Source organism: Molothrus aeneus, chromosome 5, assembly GCF_037042795.1.
Source record: "Molothrus aeneus isolate 106 chromosome 5, BPBGC_Maene_1.0, whole genome shotgun sequence".
Taxonomy (NCBI): domain Eukaryota; kingdom Metazoa; phylum Chordata; class Aves; order Passeriformes; family Icteridae; genus Molothrus; species Molothrus aeneus.
In genome coordinates, this window is record NC_089650.1 from 4,207,091 (window position 1) to 4,228,336 (window position 21,246).

The window sequence follows — 21,246 nt, forward strand, 5'->3', positions numbered from 1 at the left end:
GTCTTGGGAGGATGTCAAGGGTTTATCCCAGTGTAATTTCTCCTCTCAAAGGACTGAGGCACAGCCACTGCATGACATTCAGAAAGCTTTCAATCCAAATCTCTCTTTCATAACTCAGGAAGCCACTTGGGAAATGGAGTTCAGGTTAACATTTTGACCTTTAGCTAGCAAAGCCATATTAGTGCAAGAAAAGGAGGCATCAGCCAGAAGTTTCACTTGAAGAAGTCAGCCATTCAGTGCAGTTCACTGTCTCCCCAGAAATGACAAGATGTCTTTCACCTCTGAGAGCCACTTCACAATAACACCTAAAAATTCTTCCCATTTCCAAAAAAATATGTAATATATAATACTCTTTTTTTATACATGGTATAAAATCTAAGATTCTCAGAAGACTAAAAAATTGCTTTACTTATTGATGTAGGTAGCAATTATTGGAAGTGTTTGCTATAAGCCATATTTTGGAGTATGCACATTTTAATGCTTCTTTTTTAAGATTAAAATTATTCATGAGTAAAATCATCCTGGGACAAAATGTAACACTCCACCCAGCTCCCCTCCATGGCCTGCCTTCAAAGCCACTTGGGAAAATGTCTCTCTGCATGACCTTCCAAAGTGTGCAAAGACATTTCAGTTTTCTATTTTTCGATTGCATATTTATTTTCCTGTAACACTTATTTTTAATAAGTTGGTGTCAAACCAAAAAAGTTTCACTTCCTGAAAAGAGGAAAACTATCCCAAGAAAACTGTTTCAAAAGCAATGTTTCCATTCAACCTCAAAATGGAAAATTCCTTAGTTTTATTTTAAATATAAAATTTTGGGGCTTCAAAATATTTTTATATGTCAATTTATTTTTTTCCAAATTATTTTCAAGTATGTTTTTCATCAAATTCACCTAGACACCAATAAATTTTAAAGCAGCATAAATATATATATATGTATTTATCAAATAAATGTGCATGTCTGAAATTATTTGACCAGTTCTATTCCCTGGCATCCAAACCTACATGCAAATTACTGGAAGATGGGCTACTCTTGCACTGTGAAAAGATCCACCACTTACTATTTTGTTGTTTCTACTTCAAAACAAGACCCTCAGCATCTTTTCAGCTTTTACACCACTGAAATAATCTGAATTAAACTTGTGGGGGTTTTCCACACCAGGTTCAAAAGAGAGACCTGTGGAAAAATTTACCTACACTGCCACATTGCTTGAATCAGAATCACAGCAAAGTATGTGCCCTGAAAATGTCATCTCTCCCAAAAAAATCCTTCAAAAGCAATACCAGTCCCTCCCTCCCTCTCCACACCTCACATAATGCCTTTGATCTTCAGCTGACTATGGTTTATTGCTAAAATTTGTTGAGTTTTTCATTGTCTTGCTAAAAAGTATTTTCTTCAATGACAGTCACATTTAATCCCTCCCAGAACAAAGCACACACATGCAAATCCCACTTCCTTTTAGGCCTCATCCCATGAGAGAGTTTGAAAATTTTGTCTTCTTTCTTCAAGCTTTCATCCAGGTAGAAAGCAAAAAGAAAGCACATGGTAATTGCAAGTATGTGACAAAATATTTTACTAGTGCTTGGTGGGAATATGCCTTTTGAAAGCAAACAATAAATTGGCTGAGTAGAAATACACACACACAATACAACCATATAATTGCATAATCCAGTATGGAGAGCAAAATAGCCTCCTGCTCTGGCTGTTCCCAGCACTGCTTTCAGTGACAACTCAGCATCCAGGGGGTCTTAAAAACAGACAAGCCAGTCTGGCAGCAAGCAAAATGCAAACTACTACTAAGGTCTTTAACAAGAAATGTCTTTCAAGAACTCCCAGTCATTCTTTCCATCACACTGCACAAGCTCCCAGACTCTGATGTTTAGGCTGAACTTCTACACCAGTTTCAACCTGGCTGGGCCAAGAAACTTCAAACAAAAGCAAATTCCATGAAATGACACGGCCATGTACTGCACTGATGCCTCAGGTTTATTTTTTATATTTTTCAGATTCTGTGTTGCTTTAGTGTGTAATTCTGAGCTTCATATTAGGGGATGGTGAGCTCTCGGCACAGAGCAGGGAGACAAAACAATTCCTTCTCTAGCTGGGGACCAATCCAAATTTCAGGCCCAAGAGCACAAACAATGTGGGCTGAAGAGAGAAAAACAAGCAGGATGGGACTTCATAACCTAAAGCTCTATTTGGACAATTAACTCCAAGATGCAAATGGAGCAGAACTGATCAAAGGGAGAGACCCAGGAGCAGTTGTGCATTTTGGGGCCATTTTGGTTCATCTTGGGTGCAAGCCCTGGCTGGGCTCTGGTGCTGCCCAAGGCTGATCCCTTGAGGAGATCCTTTTAATAAATCCCTGCTTTATTCTTTAACTCTGTTCTAGCTCAGCCTTCACAAGGCATTAACACAAGGCTCTGTGCTGGCCATGCCTGGAGACTGCATCACACAAGCACATTCCATCTTATTTCCCTCTTAGTACAACAGCAAATTTCCCAATTTCCTCATTCACCTGAAGGGAAGCAAGAGGATTTGGCCTAAGTTTCCTTGTAACAAGAGAAATCTGCTGAATTTACCCATCATATCTCAAGACCTCTGCATGCTGTGCCTCAGGTGTGCCCCCTCCCTTTCTGAGCTCAACAAACCTCTCAGGATGGTGATTAAAGGTGGGCTACCAGCACAGGCCCATCCTGCACAATAATCCCAGTTCTGCAAGAGCTGGTAGAAATTTCAGGGCCCTTCCAAGTCCAGCTAAACAAAGGTTTCCCATTGTCATGGTTTGCATGCAAAGCTTTGCATCACTTCTCTAAATGTCTCTCATGCCAAACCATGACACCCATGTGCTTGCAATTAAACATTTGATTGTCCTCTGACCTGTCCTCACTGCAGGATCAGGTGGTGACAGAAGACCTAAGTTGTTGCTGTCATTGCCCTCTTTATTTTTCCTAATACTACCACCAAAACCATCACATTTCCTATTAAATTTTGACTTGAACCAAGACTGCATGCAGCTTTGTGACTTGCACTCCATTAATCCAAGTGTCCCATTTTCCCATTTGTGTCCACCTCAGGTGGCTCAAAGCCCCAGCATCAAACCTTCCAAATGTCAGCAGAGGACTGGTAGTGGGAAGCACAAGAGATATTTCACATTAGCTGGCTAAATGCCATGACATGTACTGTATCCCTAAGTCCACCACTGCCCTTTCTTTCTACTTCCTCCACCTCAGAAGTGAAAACATAACCTCTCCATTGCCCCTTTTGAACCTAAAAGCAACTCAGCAAGCAACACTCATTGTCTAAATGTGACTTGTTTAATCTGGCACCCGTGAAATACAGGTATGACAAGCATTCTACTGCAATAACTGGGAGAATTAGAGTTCCTTAATCTATCTTCAGTCAAAACAAATAAATGTGTTTTTTATTAAAATCTGTCAGAAAACATTTGGAAATTATTTTCATTGCTCCCCTATTAAGTCTGCTTTAGAAGCATTCAGTGCCACTCAGGTCTTTTAGAAACAGGTATGACTTCATTGAAATCAAAAGGTGGAGTTCAAAGGATTGATTTCTCCTTTGTCACACCTCATGCATGCTCCCTCTTTAATCCAAGATGTTAGATATCATTGGAATCATATATTAGCCACCAGTAATGCTCCATAAATTCATTTTCAATGTTCCTTTCATGCAAAACCACATCTGCAATTGTTTCTGTAAATTTGGCCAAGCATTCATGTTGACTGCAGAAAATAAACTCTTGTACATATACATATATGCACACATACCCACAAACCAGTGTCAAGCACCTTTATTCCTTCCCAAGCAGAATAGCTCATTTGGGATTTGAGGCAAAATAAATATACTACAGTTTTATTCCAATGTAGCTGTTCCTTATTTCATCTGACCACGCTTCTTAGGACTTGCAAGGGCAATTCATCAATGGAAAACCAACCTTAGCATAAGAAAATAAAACTTTCATGTTTTCTCAAGGTGCCTGTTTCAGTTCTTCGAACATTTTACTTCCAGCTACATGAGTATTTCCAAACTGACTTTATGAGAAGAAAGCAGTCAATTGCAAAGAATTTCAACAAGGAAATCAAATCCCTCATCTAGTAAAATCCCTGCTTTTGATATGAATTACATTTTCCATCTCATGTTCCATGGGAGTGAAAGAAGCTCATGTACATTGGTGGGGCATTTGAAAACCTGATGAATAGATTAGTGAACAACTCTGTGGCACCCTGAGCAAAAAGCTGCAGTGATTACACAGAAAAGAGATTCCCAGCTGGTCCTGTGCAAACTGCTGGTGGCCCAAAGGACCAGGCCATGGTCCAGACCCTCAACTGAAGTAGGTGCTGAACAAGTTTCACCAACCCTGCCTCCAGCACAGGCTACCAAAGTGTACACCACAAATGTTCTTGAAGGTGCCAGGCCCTGTGACAGCTCCTGCTGCTACAGAACCCCATGAAAATGTTGACAGGGAGCTTTTTATAGAACTTGGTTCCTGCCAGAGTTCACTCCTTGGGTTGATGCCTTTTCAGGACTACCTACAAACAGAGGCCAGACAAAATTAAGAGAATAAAAAGCAGTTCTATTTATTGAAGGACCTTCAGGTACTTTTAGGGCAGACAAAGCCCCACAGGGGCTATACCCAAAAATGGATGATGGGTCACAGTCTTCATACTTTTATAAATTTGGTCCATTTGCATATTGGGGGTTAAACTTCTAATTACAGCTTCAGTGAAGGAATGAAGCTGTTTCCCCCAAGTTTGCTCCCCACTCCCACCTTACTTTTCTCTACATTTCTTGGGGCCTGACACAGTGAGGTGCCCTTGATTCCCAGGCCTGGAGAGGAATTGTTTTGTATGACCAAAATGGGAAGACCATAGCCAACATTCTACATGGAGTTTAGAGTTAAGAATTGCAGGATTACAAATATATGAAAACTACAAAAGCTAAAATCCTAAGGCATCAGGGTCTGCAACTGAAAGATCCATGGCTGGTCCATTTCTTGTATCCGTGATTAATTCAGCCCTGGGGCAGGAGCTGCACTGCCCCAGAGGTGAGAGCAAACATTGGTGCTGCTGCAGCAGCAGGAGCTCTCATCTCAGAGCCAGCCAGTTGCAGTGGAATGCAAAGTCCCCATTTATCTTTACTCCCTTAAGCAGGCTGATGGCCATTTCCACTCCTCCTCCTTCCTTCCTCTCCTTTCCTCTACTGCACACTGACTTAAAGGCCAGGCAAAGCTTTCTCTTGACATTTGGATTTGCATGTGCTGGTCCCACCGCGATCTCTGTGACATTTGTCTATCATTTCCCATTAGCAGAAGAAGGAAGAAACAAGGCACAGCTGGAAGCTGCTGGCACAGCTACTGGTTCTCATGGTAGGAGGATCAACCCTTGACTCTCCCCTCCAAGTGTCCTCTGAATTATTTCAAATATGTTGTCCCCAAAGATCAGAAGGTACTGAAATATTATTCATATACAAGCTAGAGATGAAATCTTGGTCCTGTTGGAATCCTTGGCACAATTCCCAGAGACTTCAATCAGGACTGAATTCCACCCTCACAGGCCAGAATCATCTAATAAGCACAATGGAAGTTCCATGGGCATACTCTGCATGCCAGAAGCTGGTGTCATCTCAGATTTTGCCAATATAGGTTGCTTCATGCTCTTGTACCTTTCTGCACACGCATGCAAGGACAGAATTGCTTTTACTCTTACAATTCCTTCTTGTGGGAAATGAGTTATTTTCACATGTACCATTACCACTGAGGAAACACTCAGCCTTTGCTATAGATACACAGTGCAGTGAAAGCTTCATTGCCCTTTACCAATGTTCAACCATAAGTGAAAATAACCCAGGTAATGTCAATGAGGCAAAACAGAAAGAAACAGAAGGGATTTTGTTGTCCACAAAACCATTTGTCAAAGTGCTTCATCCCCAAATGAGCTCTGACTTGTGTTCACTTTTTCCTGCAATCAAACACTTGGAAACAAGCTCATGGGATATGATCCACTAGTTACCCTTGCCTTTTATCTGCTTCTACCAGCAAACATCTTCATTTTGCTAATTAATTACAAGATTAGTGCACTTCTTGCCCTGTTAAATGACAATGCCAATTTCCCACTAATTTGTATTAGGAAAAAAAAAAAGAGAATAGAAAAGAGTATCACACAGAAGCAGCTGCACAACTGTGGAGAAACTTCACCAATAAATTCCCTGAATGTATTTGTTTCCAAGCAGGTTTTACCAATGTTTTAGCATTCTATTTACACACTTTCTCTGTATCTTTCACGTCTTGAATTAAAAGGCTAAGGCAATGCCATTAAAAATAATGAAATGTTTGAGCAAATCTTAAGGTGAGGTTCCAACAGCAATATTCACTCAGCCAGGCTTCAGACTCCACATGATTTCTGGAACGTGTTTCAAAACAGAAAATCATGATACATTAAGCTACATAGTCAGTCATAAAGTAGTAATAGAAAATAATATGAAGGTACAATGCAGCCAGCTTACAGTGGCTTCAGTTTTGTGTTTTCAACCCCTTTTTGTGCTAAAACATGCAGCTCCAGGATCCAGCTCTAAGAACAACTCTAATGAGAGTTGAGGGAGTCTCTGTTGCTTGCTCTATTGAGCCAACACCAAGCAACAATACTAGGTTTTACACATCATCCCCGCATTTCTAAAGAAAAAAGAAATACAACCAAAAAAACCACAACACAACTAAAGTTCTTTGGTTTGCTGATGCTTAACTAGTTTTCCCCTAAGAGACACTGAGTATTTTGAATCCAACCAGTTCCTCGGAAGAAATGAATCATAAATTTTCAAGGTGTTGCCAGTTGCTTTTAAACTTCAACTCATCTTCCCTCCCAATATCTTTATACTTACACCAAAACAACACACGTCACCACGATGGACACATTGCAGCTGAAAGGCCAGCTAGTCCATGGCAGAACATCATGGAAACCTCTGGAATTCCATGCACAACACACATCACCATGACAGGCACGTGGCAGCTGAAAGGCCAGCTAGTCCATGGCAGAACATCATGGAAACCTCTGGAATTCCACCTGGCATGGATCCAGCTGCAGAAATTTCTGCTGGGCCTTTCCAGCTCACACTTCTGGTCATCTTTAAAAATGAAACCCAGATTGTTTCCTGACAAGTAGGTCTATTCATTTATCTCTAATGAGCAGCAGTTCCACATCATTTTGGTTGAAAGCTGAAGCAGGAGGTCAGTCCTGGCTTGAAAGAGGTAAAGCAGGGCACCACAAGCACAAAGCCTTTCAACATGACCATGCAAACAGGGTATCACAAAATAGATGTGTATCCCTCAAAGTCTACATCATACACCTCCACTACAGGCTGAGCTTAGCTGAAAACAAGGAAACACACAGCAATGTCACCAAACCAGAAGACCCAACAGCAGTGAGGCTTTGGCCTGGCTCAGAGTCAAATAAACAAGACAGATGAGACCTGGCAGTGTCCTGTGCCCACAAAGTCACACATAAATGCTTTCTATTAATGTGAAAAAAGAAAGTTACACTTGAGCACTGCATAAAGCAAATAAATTTTCAAATTGTTTCCATCACTTAGGAACAGTGCCTCAAATATCTGTGTGGTCCAGAGGAAAAAAAAAAAAAAGAAAACATCCATCAAAGAAATAGGTGAGGGAAAAAAATCATTTTTGTACTAAATGTTACCTACTACCATTCCCAAAATCCTTTTCCACAAGTTTCCAAAACCCCTATGGGCTCTCCTCCAGCCTCTCCTGTTGCCATGTAATTCCACCCAGCTCAGACATGAGCACACATGACTGCTCACAGTGTAAGTTCTGGGCACCAAAAGCACATGAAGCCCCTTTTTCACAGCCACAGGGGGTAGATGGATGTGTACAGAGAAGAATCAAACCAAAGTCACAGATGATAATGCTTGCAAACTTGAAGGATTCTTACAATCAATCTTGAAGGATTCTTACAATCCAGATTTACAAAAAAATAAAAAACCAAAACACACTAACCTGAAAATAGCTTGCACCCTTAAGGAGAACAAAGAAAATAAAATCCATATCTAAAAATCATAAATAAACAGCCAGATTTTTCAATGCTTACCTGAACCAAATAAAACCTTTACAACTTGTAAATACTGACAAGTGTCACTTCAGATACTGTTAAAGGAATCCCTTAAATATAAAATACAGGTTGCTCTCTAGTTAAATCCTTTCTTCCTTGCTTTTCCACAACTGAAAGTAATTGAAAACAGAAGACATGCATCTTGGTGCAGCCTAACTTTTCAGGAAGTATAAATGTAATTATTTACACAAACTTGCACATCAAGTTTGCTCTCAGTTGCACCCATCTACCTTCACACAAAGCCAATAAAATCCAAATGCATCAACACTTAGAGTCACATAAAATAAATGAACCTATTAGGTGATACCATTTGCAAGACACCCCTAATAAAATCCACATAAAGATAGCACCAGTTTTCTTATCCAGGGAGTGCTGCACAAGACACAAATTCATAATGTGCAAACTCACAATGTTACTTCAAAGAAAATGGTGTCACAAAATTATAAAAACACTGCCCAAACAAGGTGTTGTATAGGGAATACATGTTATTTCAAAGTCTGAAGAATGTGCACATACCTCAAAGAGGGCACACCCAGGGAACAAATCTGTATTTTTACTATCTTTGCTACTGCTTTAAGTCCATACTGTTTTGGTATTTATATTAAAAAGGAGACAAATATCTTTGGAGATGACTAAGCAGTTTCTTGATTTCTATTAAGTACCAAAAAGCAGCCTTGCCAATTTATCCATATTTAAGTTTCTACAACTTAATATAAACTCACTTCCAAGAACTGCATAGGTCTTCTTAAAGTATGTGCAGCAAGAAGTCAATGCTGTGCCAGCTGGCAGATTAAACAAGCCATTAAATAGGCTCCTACTGAATTTAAAGGATTGGTTTTCATCTTTTCCCTCTCTTCTCCTCCACATCCAGATGTATTATTTAGGGGCTATTTTCCAGTACCAGTAGAAAAAGTCAAAGAAATGCCCTTGGCACATAATGAGTTTTCCCTCCAATGTGGTCTCCTGCTGCACTTGGAATTTATTCCATTACTGTATGGCTTGCAATGGTCCCAAAATATCTCTGACTATGTGAAAAGATGGGGAAAATGTGTTTGGGATAGGTATGGTTCTTCATTTGAAAGCACGGGCAGTCTGGGGTGATTTCACTCAGCCCATCGCTCTCCCAGTGTGCCATCCCACAGCCTGCAGCGCCCTGTGCAGGAGAACACTGTTGCTCCCTACACATTATAGCTGAGAAAGGCAAAAATCCACCAGGACTAAGGACAAGGCCACCAGCTTCTCCTTAGGTTGGCAGAGAAGCTCATTTCTCTGCAGTTCCTGCAGGACTTCAGTGATGAGAATTAAAAAAACAGCTGTGGTCAGACCCTTCATAGGACAGAGGTCTTCAGCATTTCATTTTCCCTCAGAGGTTCAATCTTAAACTTATCTGATGCAGAGGAGGTTTTACAGAGACCTCTGTGAGCCAGGGGGAAGTTTGATAAGAGGATCCATGTTTACCCCTGAAAGAATTTCCTACCAAGGTTGTTGACATAGAAACCAAGAAAGAAAGAAGGATAAATAAGAGAAACCTGCAACTGTCTAATCCAACAAGCATTTTGTTTGTCTTTCCTGACCAATGAGTAAAGTGTAAACTCCTGAGTTTTGTAAGAATGTATAAAAAGCATGCATCCTATAATAAAAACAGGTTTGAAAAATTCTGAAAATGGAGTTTGCTTTGTATTGTGACCGTCTCAACTACAACAACCTGAACATCATGATCCAGCAGCATCCAGAGCATCAATGAGCCTAGAACAAACATAGATATTAAACCAGCCCTGGTGTCATCTACAAAGAAAAAAAAAAAGAAAAAAAGCTAGATAGCATTATTTCAGATTAAAATGCCCATATTTAAGTTTTCCAGATAAAACATCCCAAAAGATCCCAGCTTCAACTGAAGGAGCAGCAGTGCCTTCTGAAATGCCTGATAAATAATTTTACAAAAATTGAAATTTTCAGGCCTCTCTCAGTATTTCAGTTTCCAGGCAGTAAAAAGGAGCTCAGCCCCATAAGCCTGCTACTGAACAAGAAAACCAAGAAGGGCTTAAAACCAAGTATAGATACACAAGGAGAGGCTGAGACAGCCAGCACTGGAACCTGCCCATGGCTTGGCGCATCTCCTTTCCCAGGGCAAGCAGCCCCTCCAGGCTGGTCCCACAAGGGGAGTGAACCCCTTTGCTCCCAGCCAGACCCAGCTGGCCCCTGCAATGACTTCAGCATCTGGCTCCAGCGGGGTGCAATTTGCCAGAATTGTTCTGGGGGTCACACACATCCCCCTCTCCCTTCTTGAGGGGTAGTTTAGGTATTAATTGCAAGAGCTGAAGTGTAAAAACCTGTGTCTTGCATGTATTCTTTGTTTCTAATCCCCAGTATCCGTAAGGGGACTCCCTCACTTGGCTAGCAGTCGGGATTCATTAGACCTTTTATGATGATTCTTTCTATTGTGCAGATATATGATGAATCTCAGATGTTTAAATATAACAGTGCTCCATTGACCTTGCTGAGTACAGTTGGAGGGGAAAAAAGGTAATTTTCCTCAAAGAAATGTTAAAAATGTGTCTCCACTACAGCACAGATGCAGAGGATAAAGAAACTCCAGGGGGATTAAAATATTTTAGATTAATTTGGAAGAAGGCCACATTGTGTAAAGCCTGGTTAGTTTGGGCCTTTCCAATTCCACGCCGTATAAACAAACCCATTTAAACTGCATTTGTTAGACGGAATGTTTTAGAGGAAAAAAAAAATCCCCCAAAGCAGTTGTAACTCAAATGACCTCCAGTTCTGTATTCTCTCCTTACTGCCTAAAGAACAAACATATGTACAATATATTCTAGCCAGAGTTTGTGCAGTTGCTGCATGATTCATACTGCTTGAAAATTAAATCATTTAAGTAAAGGGATTCTGGCTCCCTCAAGCAAGGTTTTAAAACTGAAGCAAGGTTGGTTTTGGAGCCAGCTTCCATGCTTTGAAGAAGACCATTGCTTATAGATTTTTGCTTTGGGCTGGGTGAAAGAAATTAAAAGATGAAAGTAAATTGAAAGCAAGAGATGGAATGAAAGGGAAAAAGGGGGGGAAAGAAAAGAACCTGTAAGATCAATACAAATATATAAGAATGAACCTAATGTTCAGCATGTCACTGACTGGCAGGAGCAAATCCTTAAATGTTTACTCACTTTCAAGGTCAAATTTGACCAATTTTACTCCTACAGAAGAGAGGTTTTGCTCCCTCCAAAGGGAAAAATCAGATTCTAAATAACCATAACAAAGAAAGATTTGCTGACCCTCACAAATTAATCAAATTGAGACACAAAAGAACATGAGAGTAGCAGCCAGAGGGGTAACAAAATGAAACACCCACACTTTAGTCATTTTTGAATAATCAGCATCTTCAAGACAGTGGGAACTTTAAATAAAGGAATTTTCCTTATCATCAACCATAAATCCCAGAGTAACTCAACTTTAGGAATAACCTATCTGCCATGTGGATAAAGAGGCTTCTCCAGAAGCCCAGGCCTCCTTGTGCCGTGGAAATGGCACCCAAATACTTCCCTGCAACTCAATCACTGCACAAATTCCTCATCCCATGGAGGGACAGCTGGCACACCTGAGTACAAAATGTTGTCTTCCCTCTCCCAAACACCCAAAAGAGCCATTATTTATTATTTCACCACTGTCAGCATCTTGGAGAGGAATATGGCAACTTGAGGCTCAGAACAATACAACTCAATAGCTTGGAACTCAAAATGAGGGGGGAAAGTTGTTTTCATTAAAAGGAATGCATTTTCAGATAACAAAAAGATTAAATTAAATTCTAGGATTTGGGAGCTAGCATCCCTTCTCATATCTCATATCATGGCCATAAAACTCATAAAACTGGGATGATGGCTTCTGCAGGTATCAGACATTTGTTAGAACACAATTTTCTTGCTAAAATGCTGCCTGTTTCAGTTCTCCATGTCATTTTTCCTCTTGGTTGTTTCTTCCCATTTGTGATTAACACATTTCTCCAGCATCTCACACACATTTCCACTTTGGCTGCTTCTTTAGCCAGCCCTGTGCTCCCATACTCTGCCTCCTTGCATGGATGGAAGGGATACATTAAGCTCTCCTTGGAGATACTCCAGGTTTGCAAGGATATAACCATAAGGAGAAAGCTGGCTAAGGGGACTCTTACATCAACAAAAAAATCAAGACAGAATGTGGAACTTCTTGCGGTTGGGTTTTGTTCTTCAAATGTCATGTATGGACCTTTGTTTGTTGACATACCCCTCTACACATTCATGAAAACAAGATGTTCTCCTGTCACTTAGACTATCATGGTAAGACATTTTAAATAAATACTTCACATAATTTCAGAAACAGATGTTAGACAGTAAAATTGGATGTTTGCAATAGAAATGGCTGAGTCCTATTTAGTAGTGCTTGGAATTTTCTGTTTTATGCTTCATATTATCACCAGCAATGCATGAAAACTCAACAGCTATTACATCCTCAACTTTTCTTTTGAAGTGCATTTATCTTTAAAATTTACTCCAAGAAGTTTACAAGTAGAAGTGAATATTTTTCAATACACTTAACTCTGCCCTTTCACTCACATGCCTGCTACAGTTCCACATGCATGTATTTTTTATTTTCTGCATCTTCAGTAGGAGGTGGGTTTGTTTGCTCTACCATCTCTCACAGAGGCTAAGAAAGTGTAAAAGATACTCAGCCTACATTTTGCTTCTCTGGGCAGTTCTAGCCTCAGTGTTACTCCTTGTAGTTCTCTTGGTAAGTATTTGTGTACTAATAACATAACTCCACTGTTAATATTGCCATTCCCTGACTGATTCAAATGGAGTATGGCTGGTACCTGTAGTAATAAATTTTGAAAGATTGCTGGCCCTTAGTCCAGCAGCAGAAGTAAGATTACGTTGATTTCTTCATAAATCCCATTGTTTCAGCTTATTTACATGCTACAGCCAACTTTTTGTGGCCTGAGTTAGCCAGGATCAGTGTGGTGTTAAGGCCAGGGACACAAATGTGCAGTGACATCTCAGTTAGTGCTCATTGTTACTTTTTTTAGAGACTACATAGATTTTTATGGAATAAAATGCCCTGAAAATTCTGGTAAGAAAAAAAAAAAGAGAACAATTAACAAAAATTACTAAATCAATTAAATTTTATGTTGAGTTTCGTAGACTTTGCTCATGTTTTGTCATTCAGGATTTTCTTTGTGCATGTAAGGAAAACAGCACTTAGATTATCCTCACCTTTAACAGGAGGGAAAAACATGACAGAGATTTGTGTCTCAGTGATAAAACCAGCAAAAATAGAACACTTAAGATAACCCAGACTTTGAAAAACATCAGTAAAAAGCCCCCTGAGCTCCATGAACATGTTGCAGACTGCACATGTCACATAACTACGGACTACGATTTTTTTGCCTGAGGCTCCCACATTTAACAAAGGGAAACCCTGCTTCCAACAAAAGATGCTATTCTAGTTATGTGCCCTTTTACCCTGTCAGAGGAACAGCTGGTATCATAAAGTCACAGCTAATTTGTATCATATCTGCACTAACAGTCAGATTTAGTTTGTATCAAACTTTCAAAGTTGGACTTAATGCCAGTTGATGGATGACAGCTTTTCTTGCCTCCCCCCTTCTCAAAACATATTTAAATATCACCTCCCACATTAAAAAAAAAGCCCTCCCAATATTCAAAATACAAGCAGTCTCTAATATGCTCACATAACTGAAATGCATGTTAAATATAAATCATTAAAACTAGCAAATTAAAAAATCTTAAAGAAGGGTGCAAATACTATACCAGCAGTTCTGAAGTTCAGTGACAAATAAACAGGGCTTTAAGACAGACATGTGGGCACTAAGTGTAATGGAAAAGAATTTTATCCTAAAAAGAAGAGCAGAAAAAAACTTGCCTCAGGTAATCTCTTGAAGTTTGGGGTATCTGTTCTCCAGATTCCAGTCTGCCTGCAGAGACTGTAAGAGTTTTTTCAAGGTCAGCACTCAACAATTTAGGGAAGACCAATTTCACTTATTTTTTTAGGGGACCTGTTTCTCATTTAAGCTATTAAATGTCATCTACTTTCATTTTAAGACCCCTGTAGCAGAATGCCTTAACTGTGTAAAGGGACTCTAGTGCAAGTGAGAGTCAGGTCAAAGACTCAACAGTTCCAAACCCACAGAGCTCACGGGAGAAAAAGTTGCAAAAAAAAAAATAAAAATAATAAAAAAAAAATCAGTCTCTTGTTGGAAAACAGGCATGGGGAACTTCCAGAGACTGGGAGTTCAAGCTCAGTTCATACCAACATCTAACAATGACGGTGTGCTGCTGAGGCTATCCCAGCACAATGCCTGAGTACACAACATGAGCTGGAGACAAGATACTCTTCAAAATTTCAGCTATTTCTCACTTCTGTATTATATAGAAATACTGGGCCAAGGCATATCATGATCTGAAAGCATCACCAAACTGTGGGCAACGAAAGTCTGTGCAATGCTGCACAATATAATCATTATCAGGGTTCTGAACAATTGGCCCCATTTATCAGAGAGAGATTGGTGTGCTCTGTGAAGTTACACACACCAAGCCAACAATGGCCCTGGGAAGTCCAAAGCAGCAGCAACAGAAATGCAGGTTTTAAGTGACAGGAGAGCTCATTGTGATGGAGCTGAGAGAGAGCAGTTCTCAATGAAGACTGAAGAACCCCAGCTCCCAGCCTGTCTTTCCCTCAGTGCTTGCACTGCCTGACTTAGAAGGGCAATACTGCACAGAGGACAAAGACACAGCTTCTGCTTGTCACTGCTCCCTGATGGACTCCCTGCCAGTGAGCAGAGCCAAAGTGCAGCACATTGCTGCCACCTCCTCTCCAGTGAGCTGGATCTGCTCCCTACCTACTGAGAAGATGCAAATCATCAACTCCACTCTCTTCACCCCAAGCACAGCAGTGATTCTGCCCTTACATATGATCCTTCTGCTTGTTCAGAATCTTTTTAATATTTTTTTTCAAATGTTCTTAAACCTCTGACAAGGCATGGTCTTGTCAGAAGCAGATTTCTCTTCAGCTACCCAGTGTGTCCATTTTACACTTCCTAGGTGGTGTAATTTCTGGAAAACAAAACCTGTTCTTCATCCAGAACTTGGGATGAGTCACAACAGGATGACTTGTTTGGGTTTACCTTTAAATGAAGAATAACTTTCTATATCTAAATGATGCTCTGGGCTTTGTTTACAGCCACTCCAAACAGTTGTAACACCTCCTCAACCACACAAAACCCACCAGGCTCTCATCTCTCACAAAAGAGCTTTGCCCAAAAAATGCCCCAGCTGTACTCAGAGGTCACTTGAGGTCCCAGAAGTTACAGGAAAACTTGGGCAAGATTGAGTTCTGCCCCTCCTTTTCCAAGTAGCAGAGAGGATGGATGAGAGAAGGAAGACCCTATGTCCATCTAACTTTACCACACAAAGCCATAGAAAACATATTCAGAGACACTACAAAAATGCTTTTCTCCTAAATGGTTATTTAGGAGAAAAGCTGACCAAACCCATTCTTACACAATGTTTCCTAATGGCAAACATCTTTCAACCAAACAAACATTTCCAAGGGAAAATAAAAACCAATCATCCCTACCCAGTGACTCTGAACCTTGACCTTTGAGGGTAGCACTTATTCTTGAAAGTAATTCATATAAGCATGTCACATTGCCTTCCAAATTCAGGTTTGACTGTACTCAAAAACTAACAGAAGACTTGACAGAACTGTCATGATAATACTATACTGTTACTGCCGTTTATATTCAGATAGAGATGTATCTCATTTTTAGCACAGAGATAATGCTGGTTTTTTCCTTTCCAAATGAGTGTATTGGTCCACAACACTTGATTTAATGATTTTTTAAAGGCAACTAATAGCCTATTCCATGGTATTTTCATTCACATCCCCTAAAACCCATCCCCCTGTTCAGCCAGCTTTGCCATGTAAAAGTGGAGGTTAAGTATGGAAAATATTATCAGATTTCACTTTACTTTCTTGTGACAGAATTCTTTTGTCACCTTGACAAGTGCTGGGCAAACACCAGAGGGATTTCAGCATGAGAGAGGTGACATTCACCCTGCATCCTACACTTGGAGAAGATGACTGAGTCCCTAGAGGACAGATTTTCAGATGCAATTTATGAACCAAAATAAGGAACCAGCCCCAGCTCAGCCTCAGTTTTGAGGGATTGAAGTGCCTTCTTTCAACACCTGTCTACAGATACAAATCCAACTGCTGAGGTATCAGAAACACTCTGGAGGGCAGTCACTGCTCTCTTTGAACATCCCATCCTTAGCACAGGGAAAAAGGACTTACATTTATGACCCCACTTGCTTTTGAACAGTATAGCCTCCTTTGCCTTGCTTCATAGTTTTAAGGAATTTAAATACCTCATAAACGCACTACTTGTGGAAGCATATGGGAACTTTAAGCTAGACATCTCATGGGAAGAAGTGTTCCATGGGAAATTCCACAACAGTTTGGCTGGTTCTGAATTGAAAAGAAATACTAATTTTGAAACATCAGCATTTCCTACAACTGGAAATACCAGATTGCATCTGGCTTCAGTTTTAAACACTCCCCCCACCGAAGGCTCGAAAGTAACACAGAACTGCAAAACAACAACCAGGGCAGAGAACAGCCTGCAACGATTATCAGCCCATTCAGCACTTGCACAAACCTTCCCAGAAGTGCAGACAAAGTTAAATTTGCTTCCCCAAGGATGATGACAAAACCAGCTGAAATGGGCCCAGACCCAGCAATCCTGATGGGGAGGGAAGGCTGCTGGAGATGAAAGGCAAGGCAAGCAGTGTCCAGCCTTCTGCTGTGTGCATCTCCTCCTCCACACTGCTCTTGCCAAAAAAAAGAGGGGCAGAGGAGGCCCAGGCACAGAAAGTGGTCCCCCACCAGTGACCAGCAGCTCCTAATACCCTGAACTGACTGAAGATGATGGTATTTAAGGGGGCTGACTCAATGCTGGGGCAATATTTCTGACCCATCATTCTGCTGTCACAGGCACTGCCTTAAACTTTAGAGCCAGTTCAGAGTTTGTCTCCAGCCTGGAATTTTCGTATATTGAGGGGCTAAAGTTTACACACATTATAAACACTTCCTTTAAATGGTTTGTGAGCCCTCACTTGTTCTGGCAGTGAAAGAACAATGTTTGTAAAAAAAAATGTCCAAGTGTTCCATGTTGTAAATGGTCAGTAAACACAGTTACTTGGTCTCTCACATACTTCTCAGAGACTGCTTGCTCTAAAAAGAAGACACAACAGGATAGCAGCACTCCAGCATATGATCATAACACAAATAAATATGATTTAAGACTCCCACTGCAAGAAAAAACTGCTAAAATCAAGTGGAGAAACAGAACTTTTAAAAGAATGGCCATACACAGACAAAATGATTACTGAAAAACACAATGATTTTTGAGTTGAAGGTAAAATTCCACCTGAAATGCTTTAAATCTACTATAAACTCTGAACAAAGTAATCACTGGTGTCAGTGACACCAGAGGGACAGAAGCCAGGGGTCTGCTGCAGGGTTCTCCACTGATTTTCACAGGAGTTTGGATCAGCCTCCAAAGAAATAAGAAAACACACAAGGAAAAAAAAGCCTCAAATAAACCTCCCAGCTTCTGAATACCACAGGAAAGGAAGTCTGAGGTAACTTCTTTGATCATACTCACAGGAAGGCAATCAGAGGAAATATTCTGAGCTTTTCAGTAATAAACCAGCTGCTTGATGAATCAAAATGACGACTCCAGAAAAACGAGGTGAACTCTACACAAAAATAGAAAAAAAAAAAAGACCCTTATTTAGCAAAGGCATAATTACTCTGCATTCTTCATTTTTCTTTGGTAAAGTCTTCTTTAATGACACTCCTAGAAAGTCAGGGGCTTTTTAGGAATGAAATAAAACTTTAAAAGCTTTAAGACACCAAGAAAACCCACTGTTAAGAGCTCTAGAAATTACAATTTGACAAAGGAGATTTTGATTTCCCAATACCTCTTAACCAAATCAGTCACTAAAATATCTTTAAGAAGTGAAGTTGATACAGATTGTTGTTGTTAGAACAAGATGAAACATCTTGTCTGACCAGCAGTGAATTTTCACAGCACAGACAGGTTTCCAGCCCACCTCCCTAAGGATATAGGATATTCCCTGCAGTATAAGACACATTCAAAAAAGTACTCTGCAAAAGCAGATAAACAGTAAGATGACAGTCTGTAGATGATACAAAACTATTCAGTTTAACCAAGCTTAAAAGTCAAACTGGGGAAAGAGTTCATCGCAATTAATTTCTACAGGCAAACTGAATTCATCTAGCAGAAGTAAAGGTACAGGAGGGAAAAAAGAAACCCTGAGATGATTATACAAACAGCAATCAACTTGAAATGAGCCAATGACACTCAAAACTTCTTGGTATGTGAGGAAGAGCTCCCTGAGAATATTAGGTGGCTCCCTAAAAGGGTTGCATGCATTGGAATAAGCTTCCCACCCTGAACAATCTCTGGGTGACCTGGTAGAAACCCACAATGGACACCAGAAAATGCAGAAAGAACAAGATTCAGTGAACTGGGGTATTTTTCCCTCTGCATTCAGCTACTTCTTTGGTAGAGTACAGACACACCAGAGTAAAAATAAAAACTGCAAGCTTTCTTCAGAGAGCCTCTAGTGGTCTGCTCTCTTTAGTGCCCAACACCTTCATGTTGAACATCTGCTGCCAACAGAGGAAATGGATTATTTAAAAATCAACCTATTTTCAGTCATTTTAAGATAATAGCATGGGGTTGGTACTTGCATTCATCTCTGGTTATTCACTGGAAACTCAGACTTTTGAGGACTCACTATAAATGGCTGTTCTGTAATTTCAACAACAATTTTACAGTCTGGTCTCTAGGTTTTAAGACACCTATCACTAATTCACATTATTGCAAAGACTGGGTGGCCAAAGGCAGGAATTTGATCCAATGTATTAGGAGTTTCAGTACTAGACTCAAGAGATCTCAACCCCAATTTTATGCTGAGCATTACTGTGCGCATCTCACCTAAGAAAAAAGAACAATGTAAGAAAACAACCCTGATTTTCAGGGTTGAAAATAACAACAAGCACTTTAAATCTTCTTCTTCCTCTCCCTGGTTACACCTGCTAACAGCAAGAGCAGACCAGGCTCTGTCAGTCCAGAGCTTCAACTCATGAATAACAAGGCCCTTCCAGGTCACTGAATCAATTCTAACTTTTCCACTAAATTGAAAATCTTACTTTGCTCATTTCTATGGTTTAATGTGCCCCATTTGACTCTCAGCAGGAATAACTTCAAGACATTCAGATCATGCTTTTGGAGGGTCCTGGGTCCAAAAGCCCTTTTCTGCCTCAGACCATTTGTTCTCTTTCAATCTCTTCAAGATTTCTAAAATGGACACAACCCCCAAAAATATTTCCATTTTTTTTCCAACAGTCATGAAGACTTTTTCTGCTGCTCTCCTTGTATTTGCTCTGTTCTAAACCAACACTTTTCTGAATCAAGTTCAACATAATTGGTGATATCAATAAAATGACTGAAATATTCTCTCACAATGTTTGCCTTCCAAAAGAGCTTCCCCTCCCACCACAATTCCATTGTAAGCTGAATATGAAGGGTTATGAACAATTTAACAAAAAGGTAATTTCCATACAACTTCAGCGTGAAGGAAGTTCAGGCCCAGGTCAAAAAACAGACTCCATAAATCCAAGCCCTCCAATCCAACAAACATCCCTCAGGTTTGGACACACTTTGGGCTGTAATCTTCAGTGGTAAAATTAGCACCATTTTTCCTGATTCTTCAGTCCTTCAAATTCCCCTGACCATAAACTTTGGGTTCATGTTCTGCTCTCATTTGTGCAATGGCATTAAAAGCACCCCAAACCTTGGCACACACGCAGCACTGCACATTCAACACTCAATTTCCAGCTAACATGGGCACTGTTATCCCAGTGGGAATTCTGGGAATCATAGATTCCCAGATAACACAGGACAGTAGTCATTAAACACAATTTTAGTAACTGAAATGCTTTTATCAGAAGTTCTTAAAAATGCATCATCAGAAGTACTTTGTGGCTTAAGAAGTTCAGTAATTGCTGCTCCCTTGATTATAAAAACTGGAGAAAACAAATCCCGTCCAAGGTCATTCAACAGTTGACCTGTGACATTCAAATGTGGGTTGGGGAGGGCTATTAAAAATTTATGCATACACACACTGGGGTGAGACTCAAGCATGATTTCACTCCCCCCTGCTCTGTTAATGAATCTGGTTCCATTACACCTGGCAGTTTTGGATGGAAATAAAGTTATGGGGCCCAGTTATCAAACTCCGTGTTGCAGGTATTCCATTTTATCCAAGAGATCCCAGCAGTGATCAATATCAGATGTTTAGAGTAGAACACAGGGACAGGGAAAGTATATAATGGTGCTTCCCACACATACTCTACAGCAGCTTGTGACTTCCAGAATGCCTGAGTCAAAGGTGGAATCCATATATTTACTGATCTCCATGGCAGCCTTTTTCCATTAGGTTCAGCAGCTGCCAACACTGAAAAAAAATCCTGTGACACAGTCCTCACTCACCTAGTGCCCAGCTAGCTCTGGTATGCACACAAAGCATTCAGCATTTCATCCCATACAATGGAGCAATCCCAACGCTGATGGCAAGGTAGTTAAAAAGCTGTCTGGGAAATAGCACACCTGGGTTTCAGTGCCACTTACATGAGTAACCACTTAGGAAAATGAAATTAAATCAGTAGGAAAGAGTGGGAACATAGAGAGTAGTTGAGAAGTGCATTTGAGTATTCTTTGCGATAAAGGAGGTAACCCAGTCTACCTACTGCACTCTGAGTTTGCAACTTGTTAGATAAAAGGAGTCATCCTCTAGTGAGTAAAACAGCAAATATTTCACACAATCACAGAATAGTTCAGGTTAGATGACACCTCTGGAGATCACCTAGTCCAATTCCCTGCTCCAAGCAGGCTGCCCCAGCACCACGTCCAGTTGGGGTTTGAGTATTTCCAAGGATGGAGACACCACAGCCTCTCTT

General features: G+C 40.3%; 1 protein-coding gene across 6 annotated transcripts in view; it reads right to left on the reverse strand.

Annotated features, from left to right (window-relative positions):
* CALD1 (caldesmon 1) overlaps positions 1-21,246 on the reverse strand; it is a 172,215-nt gene that overhangs the window by 87,900 nt on the left and 63,069 nt on the right. For all 6 annotated transcript variants that reach the window (XM_066550472.1, XM_066550471.1, XM_066550476.1 and 3 more), the window contains one exon: positions 17,861-17,954. The gene's annotated coding sequence lies outside the window, so the exon portion shown is untranslated. The remainder of the gene's footprint in view (positions 1-17,860; positions 17,955-21,246) is intronic.